Below are 14945 nucleotides of genomic sequence, written 5' to 3' on the forward strand. Positions count from 1 at the left end.
TAAAAATTATATAATCCCAAGATAGAGTGGCATAGAGTAAATATTCTTACTCCAAAAAGGAGGAATAGGGGGATAGAAAAGAATCAGAGCAAAGCAAGACCAGAACTCAGCTGGGCAATCATTAAGTCCTGCAACCCCACATCTGGAATCCAGGGCACATTCTGATGAGATGTGTGTTCCAGAGGGCTCTCTCTTGATGTAGCTCCTGTTGGCTACAGATTTTCTTTGTAGATGTTTCACATATCTGACATCTTCAACTTCCTGCGCTCTCCACTGCATCTCTGGCTTCATTCCCACACCTTCCCACACTGCTGTTGGCTTTTTGCCTAGCATCTCAGGCTTTCCTTTTAACTATGGGTGGAAACTTCCCTGACTCTAAAACTCCTGCATTCTATATGAGAGTGAAATTAGCATCATGTGGACAATACCATGCCTTCAGAGCCCTCTGAATGGCTGGATGGCTGAGCACAGGGAAATGAATCTTAGGGAACCAATTTTATAGGAGGTTCTTTTTGACAGGGGTCCCTGGAACTCTGTTCTCAAATGAAAGATTGACTTTTGCACCCTTGAGTATGCAATAGGCAGAGTTTTGCTGATTCCTGAGATGCCTTCAAGATATCTTTCCTTTTGTCCCTGTACAAAGTACTGGGTTTCTTTTTAATGGAACCAATCTCTTCAATAACCACACTTCCTTTACCCCCAGTTTAACACATAGTTCCTTCTGGACCCAAATTTTCTGCTGTACATTTTACCCCCAATTCTCACTGTATATCTGGCTAAAAGTAGCTAGCAGTATCCATGCCACAGCCTGAATTTTGGGCTGCCTTGAAATTTTGTCATCCAGATTAATTAGTGAACCATCCTTAATCTCAGTCTCCTACCAAGTCTCAAGACAGGTGCAAAATATGGACAAAATTTTTTTCCAGACTATAATACACATGGCCTTTAGTCTAATTGCCAGTGGAGTCTTTATTTCTAACTAAAACTTCGCAAGCCTGATCTTTACTGTCTACATTCATATTGGCCCATAAACTTTTTTTTTTAAAGATCAGAATATATTTGTTGAGGGAAAGAAAGCTTCTGTCCAAGAGAGGGACAGAAGGGGGCTGAGTGGGTTGTCAAGGCCCTTGCCCTTCCCAGGGACTTTCTAGAGCAAACCCATGAGGTGAGGTGGGTCCAAGATAGAGGGAAAATGGAAAATTACAAGGTGGGCATGAAGTGGAACAAAACTGTGGTCAGCCAGTAAGATTATACATATAATTGTTCAGGTAAAATTGAGTAAACTGGGATCAAATGGGGAAGTGAATCACAGCAAGGGAGTATGAATACAGAACGGACTTTTCCTGTAGGGGTTGGGCTGGTGACTCTTTCTCACTTTTTGAAGGTGATTGCTACCTATTTAGAATATCAATCCTTGATGTTTACACCTAGGGAGGTATGTGGGTGCATTTGTTTAGTTCTTTTGTCTTGAGGTCTGGCCCACAGCAAATACATCTCCATTCAGGAGGTATCTTGTCTTTCATGTTGACTCTTTTGAGGGCCTGGCCCTGTCTGATTGCCTATAATATTTCTATCTAACTCAGCTGCCTATAACACTCCCCGCTCTGAAGAAGTAATCCAGACTGCTGTGGCAATGACCTTTGGCTTCTTCATGCTGAAAGGGGTTATAGTTGTTGATCAGCAGTCAGAGATATTGTCCAGAGGGTCTATCTAAAGGCCTTCTATACACACCAGGCATTTTCATCTTAGGTAGGCGTATAGCTTTAAATCTGGAGGAGACAAAGCCAAAGAAACAATTGCGTATACATGTGGTCCATAAACTTTTGAATTCTGACTAGAATCATCCAACAGGCTCTGCATATAGCATATAGGATTTCTCCAGCCTGGTTCTCTAGACAATTTCCTCAAGCCAGTTTGTAAACTACATGGTCATGTACAGTCACAGCAATGGCCCCACCCCTGTACCAATTTTCTGTATTAGTTAGCTTTCCTGTTGCTGGGGGACAATGTCTGACACTCACGATTTAGAGAAGAGCTTTAATTTGTCTCATGTTCCTGGGATTCAGTACACAGTCATCTGGCTCCAAGGCAGAGCTATGGCAGAAGCATGTGGTGCAGCAAAAATGCTCAGTGCATGGTGACCCAGAGGCAGAGCAGTGAACCAGTGGCATAGAGGAATGGGTGAGGTATCATACATAGTCAAGGTCATGCTTCCATAACCTGTCCCCAGGAGTGTGCTTTTCTTAGCTGTTAGGGGTTTCTTAATCCAATGAAATTGAAACATCAGGGGGCTGGGGATTTAGCTCAGCGGCAAAAGCGCCTGCCTGGCAAGCGTAAGGTCGTGAGTTCGGTTCCCGGTACCAGAGAAAAACAAAAAAAAGAATTGAAATATCAGGATCAGTGGTCACATGTCACCTTAGATTTTGCTTGCAAAAGAGACTCTGGAGAAGACTCTGGTTTGGGGCAGTATTGTTGCAGTGAAGGTGATAAGTAATTAAATGATGGTTATAAATTGAGCCAACTGGATCTGCTAATAGATTGGATATGAATCATTAGAGGTAGGCTGAGGCCTTCATAGTTTAGTAAATGAGGTGTTTTTACAATTTCATATGATAAATGCTATGCTGATTAGAAGGCCCCCTGAGTTAAGAATAAAGACGAAAGAAGAGAAGGAGAAAAAGAAAAGATAAAGTTCCCCCATATTAAGCCTCTACTATGGATCTGGCTGCTTTATTCTATTCACTTTCACTGAGTCTTCTTTATACCCCAGTGAGGTTATCATTGTAAAGAGTAGTGATTCCTTTGAAACTTTATAAGAAGCATGTCTTGGTTTTATAGCATGAAGAAAATATCTAGGCTTATGCCAAAAACCTTGTACAGATCCCTGTGAAATACTCGTAGGTAAGGGACAGCTTTCAACGCCTTTTTAGTTTTCCTAAATTCAAACCTTAAGGTGTCACAACTGTCTGATCAGCTACTTGGCAGGAAATCAAAGGAGGGATGTAAGGTGGCTATGCCTCTTTCCGAGTGGTAGAAAGCCCTGCTTCTCTGACTACTCTTGTCCCAGGGAAGGAAGAGCAGGGGAGGAAAACCATGTGTGTGAGCCTCAGACCTAGCCTTCTCTTCATTAACAAAAAGACCCACTAACTGCGTACAAGTCAGTTAGTATTTGGCTCTCTTTGGAGAAGGAGGAAGACAATAGCAGGACCATGAAAAATTATTTCCCTCTACAGGTTAGGTTATTTCTCTTTTATAGATGAAAGGTTTAATAACAAATCCTGGCTCAGCTAAGTAGCAGAGCCTAATCCACGTCTGACTTTTATTGTTCGGCAGAACGAACTTCTGTGGCTTTGAAAAGAGAACCTATGACCAAATAGAGAAAAGAAAAAGTATGTGGCAGCTTCAAGGCTGCTTTTAGAGGACACAGGCATTCCCAGGGGAGCAGGAGTACCAGGGAAAATGCAATTTATGGGTCATGTGGCAGAGCAGACCAGCAAAATATTGGGCTGGCCAGATTTCAGTTCTTTCTGAGAAGAATTTCAGGCAGGAAAACAAATGTAGGTTGGCCAAAGGTTACCCAGATTTCTGACCCTGTCAAAATGTCTCCTGCATGATTTGCTCTCAGTTTGAACCTACCCCTTTAAACATAATAATGTTTTGAAATTTAAGATAACATTTTTCTTATTATAAAAGCAGTGTATACTCATTGTTGTTAATCATAAACCAAAAATTTATAAGAATTTAAAAATTATACACAATTCCATAATTTAAAAATACCACAGTGAATTCATTGATATATATCCTTCCAGATTTTTAAAATATGTGTATGTTTGCAATTGTGACATCCCGCTTCTTTCTGGTATGGTCCAAGTTTCAGGTAATAGAGGACGGTCTTGGGCAATGCAATTCCAGAAGCCAAAAGGAGACCTCCTTTTTCTTTAGTCTCCTCACCCAGGGCTCAGGGTAGCCCCATAGCGTGTTTTGCAAGTCTAGAATAAATACTCTGAGCATATTAAAAATTCTGAGAAAAATAGAGGACAAAATGTCAACTCTGGAATCTTTAAACCCATGGACTCTGGTTTAAAATATACGGTTTGGAACTCACAGTAAACTTTTGATCATTTTTCTGGTCTCTATGTGTGCTCTTAGTGCACTCAGACAGAGGTCAGCTGTCTTTCTGTAAAAGGTCAGATAGTAAATATGTCAGGCTTTGAATAGACTAGATTGTCTCTGCTGCAACCACTCCACTCTGCCACTGTTACACAGCAGCAGTCAGAGACAACACATCAGAGAACAGGCATCACTGTGTTCCAGTACAAGCTTATTTTCAAAACAGATGGAAAGCTGGCTTTGTCTGGGTTTGGCTTTAAAAATGGTACTTACCAGAAGTTCTTTTAAGACGTAGGAAAGCACATAGAATGTATGTTATAAAAATTAGAAAGTTAAATGACCCTTGCACTAGCTAATGAAAGAATATTTGGAAAGGAATGATAGTATCTTATCCCCATTACCAAAAGCAGAGCACTAGACCCACACCCACACCTACATACCCTCTCCACATTGACATACTTGAGGTGACATTAGAGATTTGAATTTTAAAATTGTGCTAAAATAAGCTGAAAAAAACTTATCATTTCAATCATTTTTAAATGTATAGTTCAGAAGTGTTAAGCACACTCATATTGTGCAACAACCACTCCCATCCATCTCTAGAACTTTATCTTGAAAAACTGAACCTACATAACCTTTGAACAATAACTACCCTAGTCCCTGGCAACCCCCAGTCTACTTTCTGTCTCTATGAATTTGACTACTTCAGTAATCCATAAAAGTGGAATCATACAGTATTTGTCCCTTTTGATTGCTTTATTTCATTTAATATACTATCTTCAAGGTTCATCTATGTTATAGCATGTGTCAGACTATAGTTTCAACTTTCTAATTTTTATATCATATATTCTATGTGTTTTCCTATGTCTTAAAAAAACTTTTGGTAAGTACCATTTTTAAAGGTTGCGTAACAACTACCTCTAGCTGGGAGGTGATCCAGCTGCTTCCCTAATCATAGCAAATTTGGTTGGGGATCAATAAGCCGGAAAAAGCCATTCAACTCTGAATAAGCTGGACCCCACTGCTTAATGAGGCATCCCCATAGAAAGGCTCCAAAATAAGCCCATAAAAATCCACTTGGGAAAGTGTGATCATAGGGCAAACAAAATAAAGCAGGCTACACTTGACCTATAGGGCCAGGGAAACTCCCCATGAACTCTCTCATAGTAAATTATCTGGTAGTCTCTTTGTGGTTATCCTGACAAACTGGACAGGCAGAACCAACACATCCATCATACACACAATTCACATTTATAAACATCTCCCTTTGCTGGATATTTAGGTTATTCCCTATGTTTTGTTATTAGAAGCAATGCTTCAATGAGCATTGTTGCACATAATTCTTTTCTACATATCCAATCCCTAACTTAAGTCAGTTGAAGTTTATTTTATCTTCATCAGTACATTTATTGTGCCTGTATTTTTGCCTGTTGGCCCCTAAAAAGCTTGAAGTCCAAGCTGACTCCACTGCTAATAATGTTGATTAACTGCTCTTAATGAGAATTGGCAAGAGCTGGATCTAATCTGACAGATTTCATGTCAGAATAGGGACCAAGCCTGGAGATGGAGGCAGACAGTCAGGCCGGACAGCAGGGTAAGACTGATCAGGTAGAAGTGTCCTGGGTGTAAGCCCTTCCTGGTGAACTAATCCACTTCACAGTGGATGGTATTTTGGGTGAGGAAGGAGGGGGAATAGAGTCTTCTGATGAGTGTGACACAAACTGCAGAGCAATGGATCCTTGATCTGTTGGGCTTCAAGGGAAATAGTCATTACACAGTAGTGTCATATACTGTGTGCCTGGTTGTAGCAGATTTATTCACCCATATCTAGTTCTTTCTTATTTCCTGGTAATTCAGATCTCTATTTTTAGACCCTTAAAGATAGGCAGGATCACATGATTAGTTTCAGCCAATGGATAGCAACCAGGAATAGCATTATGTCATTTCTGAGATAAAATGGCTAAAACTCAACATTGACCCTTCCCCCTTCTTTTCTAGGACTTAGTGTCACGGTTGGGGATGTAGCTCAGTGGTACAGTACCTGCCTAGCATGCACAAGTCCATGAGTTCAATCCCCAGTACCACACACAAACAAAAGACCCCCAAAACCAGGGATGATCTAGGTCTTAGTGTCCCTGAAGACTGTAGGTTGTAATGCTGACATCATAAGATGGAACCTCCTTTAGCCTGGGTCTTTGAGTGACTATGGATCACTGGCTTCCACTAAACTACACTGGATATATATTGTGATGAAAAATAAATCTCTTTTACTTTAAATTGCTGAGTTTTATTGCATTGCTTATCCCATCCTGATAGACTGGCCCTATGTAAGATCAAGTGTTAGAATTTAACTCCAAATTTAACTCCAAATCTATCTCCAGAGCCTGCATTATTATTCCTAAACTGTTCATGTCTCTGGTTGCGGGAGCCATGGGATCCCGCAGGTTTTGAGGCTAAGACACCAGAGCTTGCATCTGAATAGTTGTTAATATGAATAGTTGTTAATTTCACAAGACCAAGGGAGGTGTTATGGTTTAGACTGATAATGTCCTCCCAAACCTCGTTCACATACCAATGGGATGCTATACTCCTGGGTGCATTAGTTCACTGATAAGTTTATGGGTAAATGTGCTGTTAGAGGGGAGGCTTTATTTGAAGATGTGGGTCACTGGGGGTGTGGCCTGGAAGGGTCTCCCTCCCTGGCTCCTCCCTTTACTCTGTTTCCTGGCTACCATACTGTAGTAAGTAGCTTTCTCCTGCCCAGGCCTGTATACCATACATTCCTGCCTTGGAGCTAGCCAACTATGGACTAAAATAAGTCAGCCAAAATAGACCTCTCCGCTCCTTTAAGGTGTCATATTGGGATGTTTTGTTCCACCAGTGACTAAGACAGGAGGGAACACAGAGGCTACTGATTATGCCCGCGGCTCTTGTCAAAAGTGGGAAGCGATGTGGGAGGGAGGCTGATTCTGCAAATGGAGACTTCAGTAGACTCATTGTTAGCCAGATGAGCAAGACAAAAAGAAGAAATGTGGGCTGGGACTGAAAGTTGGTGAGATTTCTCTTACCACTGAAAATCAAATCATTTCATGTCCTGGATGAAAATGAATATTTATTTAATTTGTTCTCAAAGTCGCATCTTTGTTTCTATTTCCAGGATGTGTGCAGGCAGGGCATCAGGAGGTTGACATCATCCGAATGGAAAATGATTCATCTTATGCAGAATGGGGTGGCAGATCACTGAGCATTGATATTCTCCTTGCCAGAGTCACTTTGCATGTCTCATGGTCTCAGCGTCCAATCATCCATCCCAAGTCAAGCTCAGTGAATGGGCCCTGCACAGTAGCCACTCCTACTGTCCGAATCCTTGGGCAACATCTAAGCTCTGCTGGGACTCGTTAGGCCACCTTCATGGATAGATTTAATCTCCACAGGGTTCCTAATGATTAGAATAGGGGAGAGAATTATTGATATATTCATTGTATTTTCTATTCTATAGGACTTTGTAATCAAAACTGGAAATTAGAGAACTGCAGTAGAATTTCAGAGTTCTCAAGAGAAGAGAAGCAAACACAAGAATTACTTTTCTGAGAGCTCTAGTTTATAAAAATGGACCATACCTACCTTACAGGCTTGCAGGGAAGACTAAGCAATGTACATTTAGCACAGTGTCTGGCAGAAGTGAGAGTGAAACATTGCTTCTTGCTCCTCCTATTCCAAGCGATGCTACTTCTTGTTCAGATCTTGCCAGGAAGTTATATAAAACAAGGCCATAAAAACTCTGAGCAGAAAGATAAGCAAATACAGAATCACACAAGCCATTAACATGAGTCCCTAGAACAAGACAAGTCAATTCTGTTGGTCACTTTTAACCCCAGTCTCTAAATTGGGCTCCTTTGGTTGTAAGGGACAGAGGCATAGTCAAAGCTAGCAAGGTAAAGTCTGGAGAAAGGAAACACAATCTTGTGGAAATTGTCTCTTGTACCCAAATATTTATAGCAGTGTTAAATGTCCATTAAATGTATTGACTGATGCATGGATATATTGGATATATTTATACAATAGAATGTTATTTAGTTATATATAGAAATGAAGTGCTGATAACATGCCACAGCACAAGAAACAGAAGGCAAAATAGGGCCAAACTGCATGGCACTGGAGGGGGAGGTGGAACAATATCTTCAAAGATCTCTGCAGCTGACTATAAATTTTCCTTAATATGCTTTCTAGTATATTATGAATAAATATTTTTAAAATATTTACTAATGGCTTACATTGTGCGGAGAACTACTGAGGGCATTAGAACCAACCAACTCCAAATTCTGGCTCTTGTGAACTTACATGCTAGAGAGAGAAGAGGCAGCAAGTAATTATGAAGATTAAGTACATTCCGCAGCATGTTAGAGAGTGACAAGTGCTGCTGGGAAAATAAAAGGGAGCTTGGTGCAACCACTGGCGCAATTTGAAAACATTTTCATCACCTTGGAAAGAAACCTTACATCCGTTTTTGTCACTCCCCACTTCCGCCCGACCTCTAGACTCATGCAACAGTAAATCTTTGTATCAGGAAATTGGCCTGTTCTGCATATTTTGTGTCAATGGAATGGTAAATGCAATCATATAATATGTGACCTTTTGTGTCTCAGCTTTTTTCACTTAGCGTAATGATGTGGGGCTTCATTCATGCTGTAGTGTGTTATCAGTGCTTCATTTCTACATATAACTAATATTCTTTTGTATCAATATATCCAATTTATCCATGCATTAGTTAATATATTTGATGGACATGTAATGCTGCTATAAATATTTTGGTACAAAATTTTGTGTGAGCATATTTTCAGTTCTCTTGAGTATTTATCTAGGAATAGAATTGCTGGGTCACATTGCAACTCTGTGTTTGACATTTTGAGGAGGGGCAAATGTTCCTAAAGTGGCTGCCCCACTATACATTCCCAATGGCAATGCATAACGATTCCAAACTTCCCCATGTCCTCACCAAATCTTATTTTTTATAGCCAATTGAACGTGTGTGAATGATGTCTCCTTGTGGTTATGGTTTTTGTTTCCCTGATGGCTAATAAGACTAAGCATCTTTTCACATGTTCACGGGTCACTTGTATCTGTCTTTGGAGAACTATCTCTTCATAGATTCTTTGCCATTTCAAACTGGATTATTTGTGTGTTTATGGGTGAGCTGTAAGGATATATGTACTTGGGGGTGAGACCCTTCAGAGACATGATCTGTAAATATTTTCTCCCATTCTGTAGGTTGTCTTTTCACTTTTTTATAGTCTCTTTTGAAAATAAAAATTTGTAAATTTTAGTAAGGTATAATTTTTTTTTTTTGTTTTTTTTGTTTTTGTTTTTGGTTTTTCTCCGGTACCGGGAACCGAACTCACGACCTTGCACTTGCCAGGCAGGCGCTTTGCCGCTGAGCTAAACCCCCAGCCCCAGTAAGGTATAATTTTATTTCAAGAAAGTAAGGGGAGTTAGGAGTGTTAGGGACTTCTAATCTAAAATGGAAAGGTCAGTGTAGACCTCATTGGGTAATGAAAAGGAGCATGCCCCTTATCATGTTGTAGATAAGAGTACATGTGTTCTTTCTTCTCCCTGTAGCCCAGCGCCTAGACAGTAGCGCCATGAAATACTTATTAATTGAACTGAACACTTGCAGGAGCAGTCTGAAGGTTGGTGAGGACAAAAAAAAAAAGGGGGCTATAAGTCTATAATCTTCTTTTAGTCTTTTCCTAGGTAACGTCCCTCCAGCAGCATGTTTTATGAAGACGTCATGTTGTATGATTCACAGCAGGCATGTGCCCTTTCAGTACTTCTGGGATTATAATGAAATGCTCTGTGAGCACTCTGAATGAAAAGTTACAGGAGATTTCATCAGCAAGGCAACCTAAGTATGAGACAGCACAAGTCAAAGTTTCATGAAACCCAGTTCTCTTGGTGGTACTGAAACATGGGGAGGTTCTTTGTTGCAGGTGTCTGGTAAACACTTAACAAGTGACTCCCCTCAGGGCAGGAAGGGGATGACAAGTTGTAGGTTTGCCACTTCCTGTGGGTGGAAACACTCCACAGATGATTTCAAGGTACAATGTGACATGACTTAACCTAGACGTGGGGAGAGACGGTACAGCAAGACACCACAAGACAGTATTTCTGTCACACAGATACACTAAAACATAGACAGAGGTGAATTACGGTAAAATAACTAGAAAGTGAGGAATTTTGAGTGTTTATCATTGAGTTTAATATAATTTACTTAATTTAAGGTTAAATAATTTTTAATAATATCCATGTTTAACAGCCAGTTGGCAAGGTTTCTGGAGACATACCCACTGTCTCTTGTGAGCAGCTCTGCCCACCCCTGCTCCCGGGGGGCCCTCTCAAGTTTGGGCCTGTTTCTTGAGAAGGACCAGCTAAGTCCATGGAAACTTGGTCATCCGATGTGAAGACAGCTTCATCGCTGCCTTGTCACCTCCCTGCACATGTCTCCCCTGGCTACAACCTTGTGTCTTCTGCCACACAGCTTCTCTGTCTTCTATGGGCTTTGTGCGATCTCTGGAAAAAATGTCCTTCTTTGGGTTGGAGCCATCCGCTTTGGGCACATGTGTGTATTCCTCAGTGAGTGTCTAGGGCGTACGTCCTCTGTTCTCCACCCACTTACCCCTGTGTCACTCTCACTGCACTGTGAACTACCTGAGCGCTGCAGGCTGGTGGATTTCACTGATCTGTCCGCTCATGCCCTAACTCTCCTGCTTGTGCGATGGGTGCCGGGCCCTGTGCTCTTGACTCCCATTCTCTCATTCAGTCCTCAGGGCAACCTGACCAGATGACTCTTACTGTTTCAGTGTCACAGAGAAGGAAACTGTGGCCTCGAGAGAGGAAGTGATTTACCCACAGCGGAGAAGTCATGTCCTCAGCGAAACCTTGCAACACTCAGGCAAACACTTCTCACCCCATGTGCTCATTGTTGCTGGTTGTAGACTGGGTTTACTCAACTTAGGGAGAACTTGGAACTCTTTTCTGGGAGAATTTCCTCCCAGATCCCAACAGACGGACATTCAAGTAGAAGGGCAGAGCTGGAAAAGGGGCCATCTGTGAGCCCCAGGATCACCTATGACCCCATCTCATTCCTATAGAATGCAAAGCTGGAGTTGGGGTCATGACTGTTCCTGGGAATATCTTTAACCCCATCTTATCCCATTCACTCATCGTGTCTGCTGGAACCTCGTTCCCAGCTCTTGAAAAAAGCCATTGAGAGGCAAGCTTGGTCCTTCCCAGAGCAGTGCCTGAAAACAACTGTGCGCAGAACAGCCCAGACCTATCAAAATGGAGCAGACGTGTTCCTAGAAAATTCCTTGAAGGGAAGCCCATTTTAGTTATGAAGCAAATAACAAAGGCCCAAAGGCAGAGAAAAGAGGAAGAGAAGGTAAGTGTTATAAGATCACAGAGATCTGTTTCCCAGAAAACCTGGATTCAACTATAAGTACCCTGTACTTATTAGCTTGGTGGCTTTGGGCAGACCGTTAAACCTCTGAGCCATTTTCTTGTCTGTAGATTGGGGAGGAGTGAATTACAAGGGTAATGATTGACTGTGCTAGGTTTCGCACTCAGCAAGTTCTCAACATTCCCCATGAGGTAATTGCTACAAACATGAGCCCAGTGCCAGAGACATGGTCAATGTGCAAGAAGTGTTAGCTGCTTTTACTAACCCTCATAACATTCCTGTGATTCATAAAACAACAGAATTAGTGAAAGTTGCTAGCATTTGCTGAGCACTTTCTATGTAGCCAGCCATTGTGATGAGTGCTTCTAGGTGAATTAACTTATTTAATTTTCCCACCTATCCCATGAGATTGCTTCTATTTTTAACCTCACTTGAAGAGTGAGAAAATTGAAGGACAATTAAATTAAATTAAACACACTGTCCAAGGGCACGAGCTAGAAAGTGACAGAAGTGCTCTTCTTTCTGTTTTACAAAGACGGTCACTAAGGAGCAGAGCGGCTGAGCCTGCGGCTCAGGGCTTGAATGGGGAGATCCCTTTTTGGGTTGGGATGCAGACATAATGGACAGGAAATGGCTTTGTGAACTATTGTTCTATCTGATTTAGCCAGAGGGGTAAGTTTTGCTTGCTTTGTTTTTTTATATTCTAGATGCACCAGCTGGCCTGAGACCTGCGGACCTTTAGGAAGTCCTGCCTAGACCTACTTTGTCATCTTAGTGTGTGGTAGAAGTCAGTTTTGCATGTAGGCGCTGTACTTACCATCCCCTGAGACAGCCCAGGAGCCGTGGCTTGTCTGACTTTGGAGCTGTTGCCAGCTGGGAGGCTTCGGGAGGGAGCCAGCTGGCAGCTGGCCACTGTCATGTGCCGCTGGGTTACTAGCGGTCACCCTCCGGGCTTCTTGCAGTGCACTGAGTGTCTCCAGCAGCTGAGTCTCAACCAGCACCCAGGATGGCAGGCAGCCAGGCAGGGAGATGGGAGATAATTGAGGCATCAGAAAGCTACTTTTCTTCCATCGCCCCAGGACTTCCAACATGCTTCTTCTCCCCAAAGGGCCTTCAGATGTGACATCCTAGAAAATCCTGTGAATGTGTCATCTTCCCAGGCACCCACTTCCCAGGAGTAGGGAGGACTGCTGGGACTTTGTGAAGGGATCCCAGACTCTAAATCTTGATGCATTTGGGCTCAGGTCATAATCACATGCCTTTAGAACAGTCTGCTAACCACATTGGGAGCTTTCCTGACAGGAACAGCTCAGGGTGCCTCCTCTTCTGAGTCAGCACGGAGCACAGCCCAGGAATGAATTTGGTGTTGTCACACTTCCTAAGCAAAGAGCATTTTCAGTCGTTGGATTGGAACGTGGGTGTTGTGTATGGTGGTGCTAGTGGTGATGGCAGTAGCGGTGGCAGCAGCACGTGTGTGTGTGTGTGTGTGTGTGCATGCACACGTGTGTTAGGGTAGGGAGGGTGTTTTGAGAGGAGTGGAGTCAGAGAGAGCCCAGTATGGGAGGGAACCAAAGGCCTGGATCTGGCTCACCTGCTGGTATGGCAGGAAGGACTATGGCTTCATACCTAGACGGACATGGCCTTGACGCCTTACTGTGTAATATACTGGCTGAATTCTATGGTATTCATCTTACAGGGACTCTTCCTCACAGCTTCCTGGTCCATAAAGTGAGAGCAGCATTTCCCATGGCGCAGAATGGGGAGAACCCTCTTTTGGGTTGGGATGGGGCCATAATGAACGGGAAATGGGAGGGGTGTGTATGAGAAATAGACTTCAGCTGGATTTCTCGGCCAGTAATGATAAGCCCTTCTTTCTCTTGGTTAGTCTTAAAACAAAGGTCTGTAGAAGAACTATTTTCTTATAAAGACCAAACAGTCTAGTATAATGTGAAACTCCTCCAATTAAAATGACTTTGATCCTACGTGCTGAGAAATACTAACCTTGACATTATTAAAGCACGGTACATTCTCTTCTTGGGGCCTATTTTTACTACAAAGGGGCTCTGAGTCAACCCAAGTGAACTGAAACTTCTCTAAATACCATGTCTGTGACCCATCCCCGCATCTTCCAGGAGAGAAATTGGGGGAAAGTGGGAAATCTTAGTTTATCTAATCCCTTACAGGCCTTTGAGAACCATTTCCACATGTATTACCTGAGATCTTTATTTTTTTATTTTTTATTTATGTTTTTTTGGTTTTTCTCCGGTACTGGGAACCAAACTCACGACCTTGCGCTTGCCAGGCAGGCACTTTTGCCGCTGAGCTAAATTCCCAGCCCCTTACCTGAGATCTTTAAACCACATATCTGAAATTAAGTATTCTTCCCCATCACCAAGTTGTAGATAGAGAATCGAGACTCAGAAAGGGTAAATGAATTGCCTGGAGTCACCCAGGCATTAAGCAGCTCTGAGTTCCTCTCAGTGCCTCTGTGTCTTCTTTCCTCACTCGCCTCAGCTGCCTCCTTCTCTGGCTGCAGCCCCAACTGTTTCAGCTCCCCTCCCTGTGGGGAGGCCACAAACCAGCAGCTATCAGCAAGGACAGGAAGTGCTCAATGGATACCCAGCTGCAGCTGGCACAGGGCTCAGGGAGAGTCCCTCCTGCAGCTGATATGCATGGGGGAGGGACAAATACTTTGCCAGCCTGGAGCCCATCAAGTCGCTATTGGCAGCACAAGCAGACTAGAGGGAATCAATCCACCAGTTTCCCCAAGCCTCTGGTTTTTTCCTGCACCCACCTCCCAGTAGATGGTCATACTACCCACCAGCTGCCCAGCTGGAAACCTGCAGTCCTCATCCTGGAATTCTCGCTGTGACCCTTGTATCTTTTCAATCCTTTGCCTCCCCACACCAATCAATCCCCAGGTTGCGTCCAGTCTACCCCTGCATAGCTCTACACAGTGCCTTCTTCTCATTTCTGAGGCCAGCACGCTGAACCTGCAATTTCCCTTCTCGAGCCATAGGCACTCTGCCTCCATACTCTTTCCCCTTTATAATCTACCCATCCTTAAGGGAGAACTTGCAGGCATTTTTAAAAGGTAAAAAAGTACAAATCTATTTGTGTCACCTTTCAAAATCTTTCACTGGATCCGCATTGCTTTCTGAATGCAATTAAAACCTCATAGATGGTGCACAAAACTCTTCCTGTCTCAGCATAATCTCCGGCTTCACCTCTCCACATGCATGGTCATTATTAGCTGCATTTGCCAAGATCCATAATTATGTCATCTCCTTTCTTGCCCTGCTGATTCCTGTTCCCCTTCCTTGCAAAGCTATGCTCTGGACTGCTTCTCTAAGACAGGCTTCAATGCCCCTCCTCATGG

The 14945-nt window shown here is 42.8% G+C and overlaps 1 long non-coding RNA gene across 1 annotated transcript; it reads right to left on the bottom strand.

Annotated features, from left to right (window-relative positions):
• Window positions 1-7214: 7214 nt before the first annotated feature.
• LOC106148288 lies at window positions 7215-12795 on the bottom strand. Its single transcript, XR_001233573.1, has 3 exons — window positions 12384-12795; window positions 7735-7891; window positions 7215-7549 (listed from the first exon to the last, which is right to left on the bottom strand). It is a non-coding gene; the product is annotated as an uncharacterized LOC106148288 (long non-coding RNA).
• Window positions 12796-14945: the final 2150 nt, after the last annotated feature.

The sequence above is a fragment of the Chinchilla lanigera genome, unplaced genomic scaffold (genome assembly GCF_000276665.1).
Source record: "Chinchilla lanigera isolate Chin_1 unplaced genomic scaffold, ChiLan1.0 scaffold00018, whole genome shotgun sequence".
Taxonomy (NCBI): domain Eukaryota; kingdom Metazoa; phylum Chordata; class Mammalia; order Rodentia; family Chinchillidae; genus Chinchilla; species Chinchilla lanigera.